The following is a 7,205-nucleotide window of genomic DNA, read 5'->3' on the forward strand; positions in this document are numbered from 1 at the left end:
TTCGTTGAAAAAAATAATTTTGAAAATCCGAGCACGCTAATTAATTTTCCCAGAAAAGCGTTTTTTTCCTTGTTCTATTATATAATAAGATATAAATATTTAAATAATAAAATAAAATTAGTATGTTCTAGTTAATACCATATACATTAAAAAATGTTACATTACTTAGAGTAGAAAAACGCCTAACACATTGTTTAGATACTGGTGGTCAAGTTTTTGAACATATATTAAAATTAAAAAAATAAATTGCTCAGCACGACTTTAAATTCTTGTTGATTATTAATCATTGACAGAAGTAAATGTTGTAAATAATTCTCAGTCGTAACTTTAATTTTAAAAATTTAACATTTTCACTTTATTTGACATACATGTATGTTGATTTAATAAGCTTTTTATAATTTTTTTTTGCGATTAAAAAAGTTATATAAAAAGTTTAATAACAACTAATATAAAGATTAAATCATAAACATAACAAAATGACCGAAAGTATAACTCAATAGTACATTTATGTACAATAATAATTCATAACGGTAAAAATTGTTAGTAAATAAAATAATCATTTAAACAGAAATAACAGTGTTGCCACTCGCCACTTATGATTAATAATTTGATAATTAGAATCATAAAATATATCAGAACAGAATAACATAGTGTTTTTGTGTAGAGGGCTTATTACAACATTTTCAACCCTTTGAACTGACCGTAGCCGTAGTGTTATGCATTCTGTGCTATTCAGTGCCTCCAATTCCATTTATCTTATGATTTACATTGCACCGTTTTAATTTCAATAGCTGTACCATTTTTAAAGTTATCATGTTACACTCTGGTCCCAAGTCTAACAATATTCTACGCATAATCGGTCACCGCATATTAATACAACAGCTGTGGAAAGTAATATGGTGTTACCTTTATCTACTACTGTCTGGGTTGTCATGGCCGTTGATTTATTATTTATCGCTAGTGCTTTGATGATACGGGTACGTCATTAATTTAAATGCTAGTTCCATACTTTCGCGAGGTCGCCTCGTTGAGAGTCTTGTCCAGTTAACGCGAGGCGAGGTAGCGCACGAATGCATAGTCTACCGAGAGTGTACTCTCGTGTAGTTTTGTGACTCACTCAGTTGTTTTTAGCGGTTGTACAAAATGGATGTGGTTGAAATAACAGCTGCGGCTGCATTGTGTGCATATAGTTATTATAATTTTCTAAATTTAAGCCATTCAAAAAAAATTAAACAATCCAATAAGAGGAGATGGTGGACAGCAACCATACACAGAAACAGAACAAAGTAAGTTAGTTTGATATTAAGTATTGACCTTAATGGCGTAATAAGAAAAATGATGGAGAGAATAATTTTAATTTGTACTACTCTTTACTAATTTTTCTTTCAGGCAAAGCATGGAAAATGTATTGGTGAATTGTTATATGAACCTTCAGGCGAGTTTGAAAATTTTACTCGAGTGTCATTATCAGATTTTGAATATTTACTCACTTTAATTTCACCTATTATTTCAAAACAAGATACTCAACTGAGAGATTCAATCCCAGCTAAGATAAGACTAGCAATTACGCTACGATTTTTAGCTACAGGTGATAGTTATAAAAGCCTTCACTTTTTGTTTAAAGTATCTAGCCAATTAATATCAAAGATTGTACCAGAAGTATGTGTAGCAATCAAGTTCTTAAAAATGAAGTGAAGGTAAAAATTTTATAATTATTTACTTAATAAATAACACTTTTCATAATAAAATTATATTTTAAATTGTGCAAAAGAAAATGACATTTGTTTTATTTGAACAACCTGTTCGTAAAATAAAATAAAAATTTAACAATAAAAACATAAATATTAACTTTTTAAATATTTATATGAAAACATTTTTAACAAATATTAGAAATTAAAATAAATTAGTTACTTTTTACTAGAATAACTAGGAACATAATTATATAAACTACGTGTTGAATACTACACTATCATGACTGGTTATTACTTTCTTCATAATTACCAACAGCAGTGTAATAAGCTGTATCCTCTATATTTTGAATATAGGAGTTAGAGACTGTCGATTGGTTTGAAGTATTACTTTGTGTATTTGAATTTGAAGAAGTAGAATATGGTGTTAAAGGTTGTTCCGGAATAAGTATTGAAAGTGATAGACACGACGAATCAGAATAAGAAGTTACAGTAGATGATGAATAATTTGCAGTATTCATTCTTGTATAGAATTCTCCAGAAAATGTAGGCTGTCGTGAAGATAACAAGGGATTATTAAGCCGATGATAGCGTTGAATAAATATTCCATTAATATCGTACATAAAAAGTTCTCGTTCGTTTTCCGGTAACTTATGTAATTTGTTTGCTAGTATCATTCCATATAAATCATACTCATCATTTTCGTGTTTTTTATTTAAAACAATTTCTAAAGTATTAAACGCCCTCTTCATTTGTCTCCCAGCCTCTTCAACTTCAGGATTTCCTCGCCGGCGAGATGTTTGTCGTTGTATCAGAATATTTTCTTGTGTTGGTTGACTAGTTAAATTTNTTCCTCGCCGGCGAGATGTTTGTCGTTGTATCAGAATATTTTCTTGTGTTGGTTGACTAGTTAAATTTTCAGGTGAATTAAATTCATTGCCGTTGTCATTATCATTTTCTAATGTTTCCCTAGAATATTGAAAAAATTAATGTGATAAAATAATTATAATAATAACAAGATTATATAAAGGGTAAAAAGAAGATAGGAGAAGACGAATAATAAGAATACGAATTTAAAGTTTTAAAATACGAGTTTTTAGATATTTGTATATCTATATTTTACTCTATATATTTTATATTAGTATATATATATATATATTATATATTATATTAGTTGTATGTAATATATGTATTATATTAGTTAGCACACCCCACTGTGCTACCGTTTCATTATTATCATTTCATTTTTTAAATATCTTTTAATTTAAATTATTTAAAGGACATCTTTATAGGGCATTTAGGAAAGTTACACTGGGACTACAAGACATATACAATAATCTTAATAGTAAGTTAAATTCATTATCCTATTTTATTATTTTTATTATTTTTGTTTTTAGTTCATAAATTTTTGTATTATAATGTATAAAAGAATTCCATATAAAATGTTCATCTTTAAACTCGCAAGTAAACTAATACTTGTTGCCTTTAAATGGTGAACAATTTATTTTTAGTATTTTTAGTCACCGAAAAATGTAATAACAATTTATTTGATTTAATAAATATGTTAAAAGTTATTATTATTTCAATTATTTTACAGTTTTTTTCATAATATAAAAAAGCCACGTAGATTAAAAAGTATGATTCTAATAAATTATTTTATTCAAAACATCGACGTTAGATTTTCATTCATAGAATTTTCTCAATTTTCTTCAATATGATTTCCATTAGTTATGTAATGTTGTTAATTGTTTTAATTAAAATTTCTTGTACGTGCGAAAAATTTAATTTAACAAAAATAACACGTGATGACGCATATGAACATATAAATAAACACAAAGATTTGTTATTTTATAAAATAAATGATGGTACTATTTATACAGATCCTTATATGTCAGTCAATAAATTAGAAGAATTCTACCTTAATGACGATATTGATACTCCTGTACCTTCGGATAAACCATATATAGGTACTATGCCTCGTTTATCTTACCATACGCTGGTTATTGATAGAACTTTACTTGACATTACGAATGAAGCTATAATTGATCGTAACGATCCAATAGAAGCCATAATTTGGCTTAGAAATGTTATTGAAAGTATTGGAATTACAATACTGATGGCATATAATATTTCCACAAAAAAGATGCTACAGACTTTACCAAGTGAAAACGAAGCGTTTAGTGATCATTTTCATATAGTGTCATCTATGTGCAATCTTCTATTAAAAAAATTTAGTATTTATCGTTTACGTAGAGATCCAATTGATCAAACTATTGTAATATTTAATGAATATAATCAATCTCCAAAACAAAAAAACAATAAACAAAGATTTATTGAACGTTGTATTAATTTGCAGAAGCGTTATAGAAGATGTACATGCTTAGTAACATTGCCAAAAGTAATAGCTTTAGATATAGATGAAGACATTAAAACTGAATTTAAAAGACTAATTAATTTATATGCTACGATAAATTATGTTGCAAAATACATGTTAAAACTTTATGCTGAAAATTAAAATACTATAGTAAATTGTGGTTCGTAAGATAACATTTTCATTACACAAAATTTACTTTTTTATTCCATTTAAATAAAGCCAAAAAATAGAGTATTAAATTTTAAAAAAAATTTTAAGAAAAATAAAAAGAATATTATGTGTTTAATTACTATACAAATATCTAAAAACTGTTCTTTTTTATTTTTTTAATAACCATTATTTATTTCATATAGGATGTTTTCCATGATTAACAATGGTTAATTAACATGATAAACCCTATAACCAATGAAATGTTTTTAAAAATATAAAATAAAAATGAAATAATGTTTTTTATAAAAAATTTGTTAATAAAACATTTTTGAAAATATTTTTCCAACATCTTCTAAGAAAAATAAATTTTTCTTTATATAAAAATGTTTAGTGTATATATTAATACAATATTGTATTTATATATAAACTAAAAATTAAAAAAACACAATATGTATTAAGAATACTTTTTAAGTATTATGTTTATAATATATATATATATATATATTGTGCACTTTTATTAGTTGACAAAATTAACTGAAATATTTTTTATTTTATAGTTAAATGTTCTAATAAACATTACAAAAATTTATAATTTATCTTGATAGTTTATTACGCAATAGATTGTTTATGATTTAAAAGCATAAATCACTTTAAGTACATAAGTACTTACCTCGTATTCCATGAAACGTAACGATATTTTAGACAATCCAACGTTGATTCTGAATTCACACGTTGTACTCTTACGTCAATATTTAGGGGTTGAGCCTAAATGCCCATCAACAGTATTCTAAGGGACCAACGGGGGATAGCTGGCTAGGCTATATCTACCTTAGGTTCTGAAGTTTCCTATTAACTAACAGTATGATTCCTTAGAAAAGGCTCAAAAAAAATATTATAACTGTTAAATTCTACAATATTTTAGCTAATCATTATTATATTTTCTTAACAATAATAGTTCTTTTTTAGCTGTTTTGTATGAAAAATTTAATTTTTGCTATACCTTTATATCATAACAAGATACAAAAAGAAGTACAATATATTGATATAATACATGATAATTGTGTCGTTTAAAAATAAGTATGGTTTTCTGATTGTACCTTAACTTTAAATAATCTTAATTTATTATAATCGAATAATTCAAAAAACATTTTCTTTCAAATAATAAATTTGATGGTATAAAAAATAAATTGAGTAGCCATTTAAAAATCGAAAGATGTTATGTGTTGAGGTTACAAGTATTGTAGTAGAAAATTAATTTTCTTGTAACTCAGCTCCACATAGAACCATTATAGTAAAAAAATTAAATGACACTTACATTAATTGTAGAATTTAACAATTTTATATTAACTTTATGTTTTCATTCAATGTGTCTTTCAAAAAGTTATATGAACAGCTCATAAAATGTATTTGTTCATGTTTCTTTTATTACTCAAGTTTCCACTTATAACTTAATATGCACTAAAAATTCAAATTATACTATGTAAAATTTCTTTTTCAGAATTCGCAATGTCCATATTTCTTAACCCATCAAAAAAAGCATCTTTGGTCACCTCTAAGGTGTGCCCTAAGAGGATTAAAAATGAAACTCTAAGAGAGAGTAGTAATTTAGTTTTTTTTTGTAAAAATTTGTAAAAATATTAATTTCGCCAAAAGTTTGTTGAGACTTTTTTGGAAATGTAATATATTTCTATAAAAAAGATTCTACAAACATATTAAATAAATTTCAAAAGTCTGCAAACATTTTTGAAAAATTATTATTTAACCTCAAAAAACGGATATTTAAAATAAATCCCATTCAGAGGTGTTTCGTCAAAAAATATTATGACTAGTTCTAATATTTCAAGGTTGCTATAGTTATATTTAATTATAAACTTATGATAACTTATATTATAGACTTAAGAATAATCTTGTTAGTAAAAAAAAAAATTATTTTTAATATATATATAATACAACATATACATTAATCTATCTTAAAAGTAATACTTATACAGTAAATCTTATCAATAATTTATTCTCTAGTGTTAGTATTAAATTAAAGACTACAAATTTGTTAAACTAAAATAATATCTAATTCCTATACAAAAATTCAAAATAAAATATATAATTTTAAATATAATCTTATGATAAATTATATTATATACTTAAGAATAATTTTGTTAGTAAAAGAAAAAAATTATTTTTCATATATCTAATACAACATTTACATTAAACTATCTTAAATGTAATGCTTATAAAGTAAATCTTATTAATAATTTATTCTCTAGTGTTAGTATTAAATTAAAGACTACACATTTGTTAAACTAAAATAATATCTAATTTATATACAGAAATTTAAAATAAAATAAAATAAAATATATAATTTTAAATATAATCTTATGATAACTTATATTATAGACTTAAGAATAATTTTGTTAGTAAAAGAAAAAATTATTTTTAATATATATTTAATACAACATTTACATTAATCTATCTTAAAAGTAATTCTTATTAATAATTTATATTCTAGTGTTAGTATTAAATTAAAGACTACACATTTGTTAAACTAAAATAATATCTAATTTATATACAGAAATTTAAAATAAAATAAAATAAAATATATAATTTTAAATATAATCTTATGATAACTTATATTATAGACTTAAGAATAATTTTGTTACTAAAAGAAAAAATTATTTTTAATATATATTTAATACAACATTTACATTAATCTATCTTAAAAGTAATTCTTATTAATAATTTATATTCTAGTGTTAGTATTAAATTAAAGACTACACATTTGTTAAACTAAAATAATATCTAATTTATATACAGAAATTTAAAATAAAATAAAATAAAATATATAATTTTAAATATAATCTTATGATAACTTATATTATAGACTTAAGAATAATTTTGTTACTAAAAGAAAAAATTATTTTTAATATATATTTAATACAACATTTACATTAATCTATCTTAAAAGTAATTCTTATTAATAATTTATATTCTAGTGT

The 7,205-nt window shown here is 23.5% G+C and overlaps 1 long non-coding RNA gene across 2 annotated transcripts; it reads left to right on the forward strand.

The window, feature by feature from the left end:
* The first annotated feature begins 702 nt into the window (after nucleotides 1-702).
* LOC126903793 (uncharacterized) lies at nucleotides 703-3,207 on the forward strand. 2 transcript variants are annotated; one of them, XR_007703602.1, is made up of 3 exons: nucleotides 703-1,286; nucleotides 1,390-1,697; nucleotides 2,968-3,207. It is a non-coding gene; the product is annotated as an uncharacterized LOC126903793 (long non-coding RNA). The 2 variants fall into 2 exon arrangements; XR_007703601.1 differs by having other exon boundaries at nucleotides 2,981-3,207.
* The last annotated feature ends 3,998 nt before the right edge of the window (nucleotides 3,208-7,205 follow it).

This window comes from Daktulosphaira vitifoliae, unplaced genomic scaffold (genome assembly GCF_025091365.1).
Source record: "Daktulosphaira vitifoliae isolate Bord-2020 unplaced genomic scaffold, ASM2509136v1 Scaffold_4, whole genome shotgun sequence".
NCBI lineage: Eukaryota > Metazoa > Arthropoda > Insecta > Hemiptera > Phylloxeridae > Daktulosphaira > Daktulosphaira vitifoliae.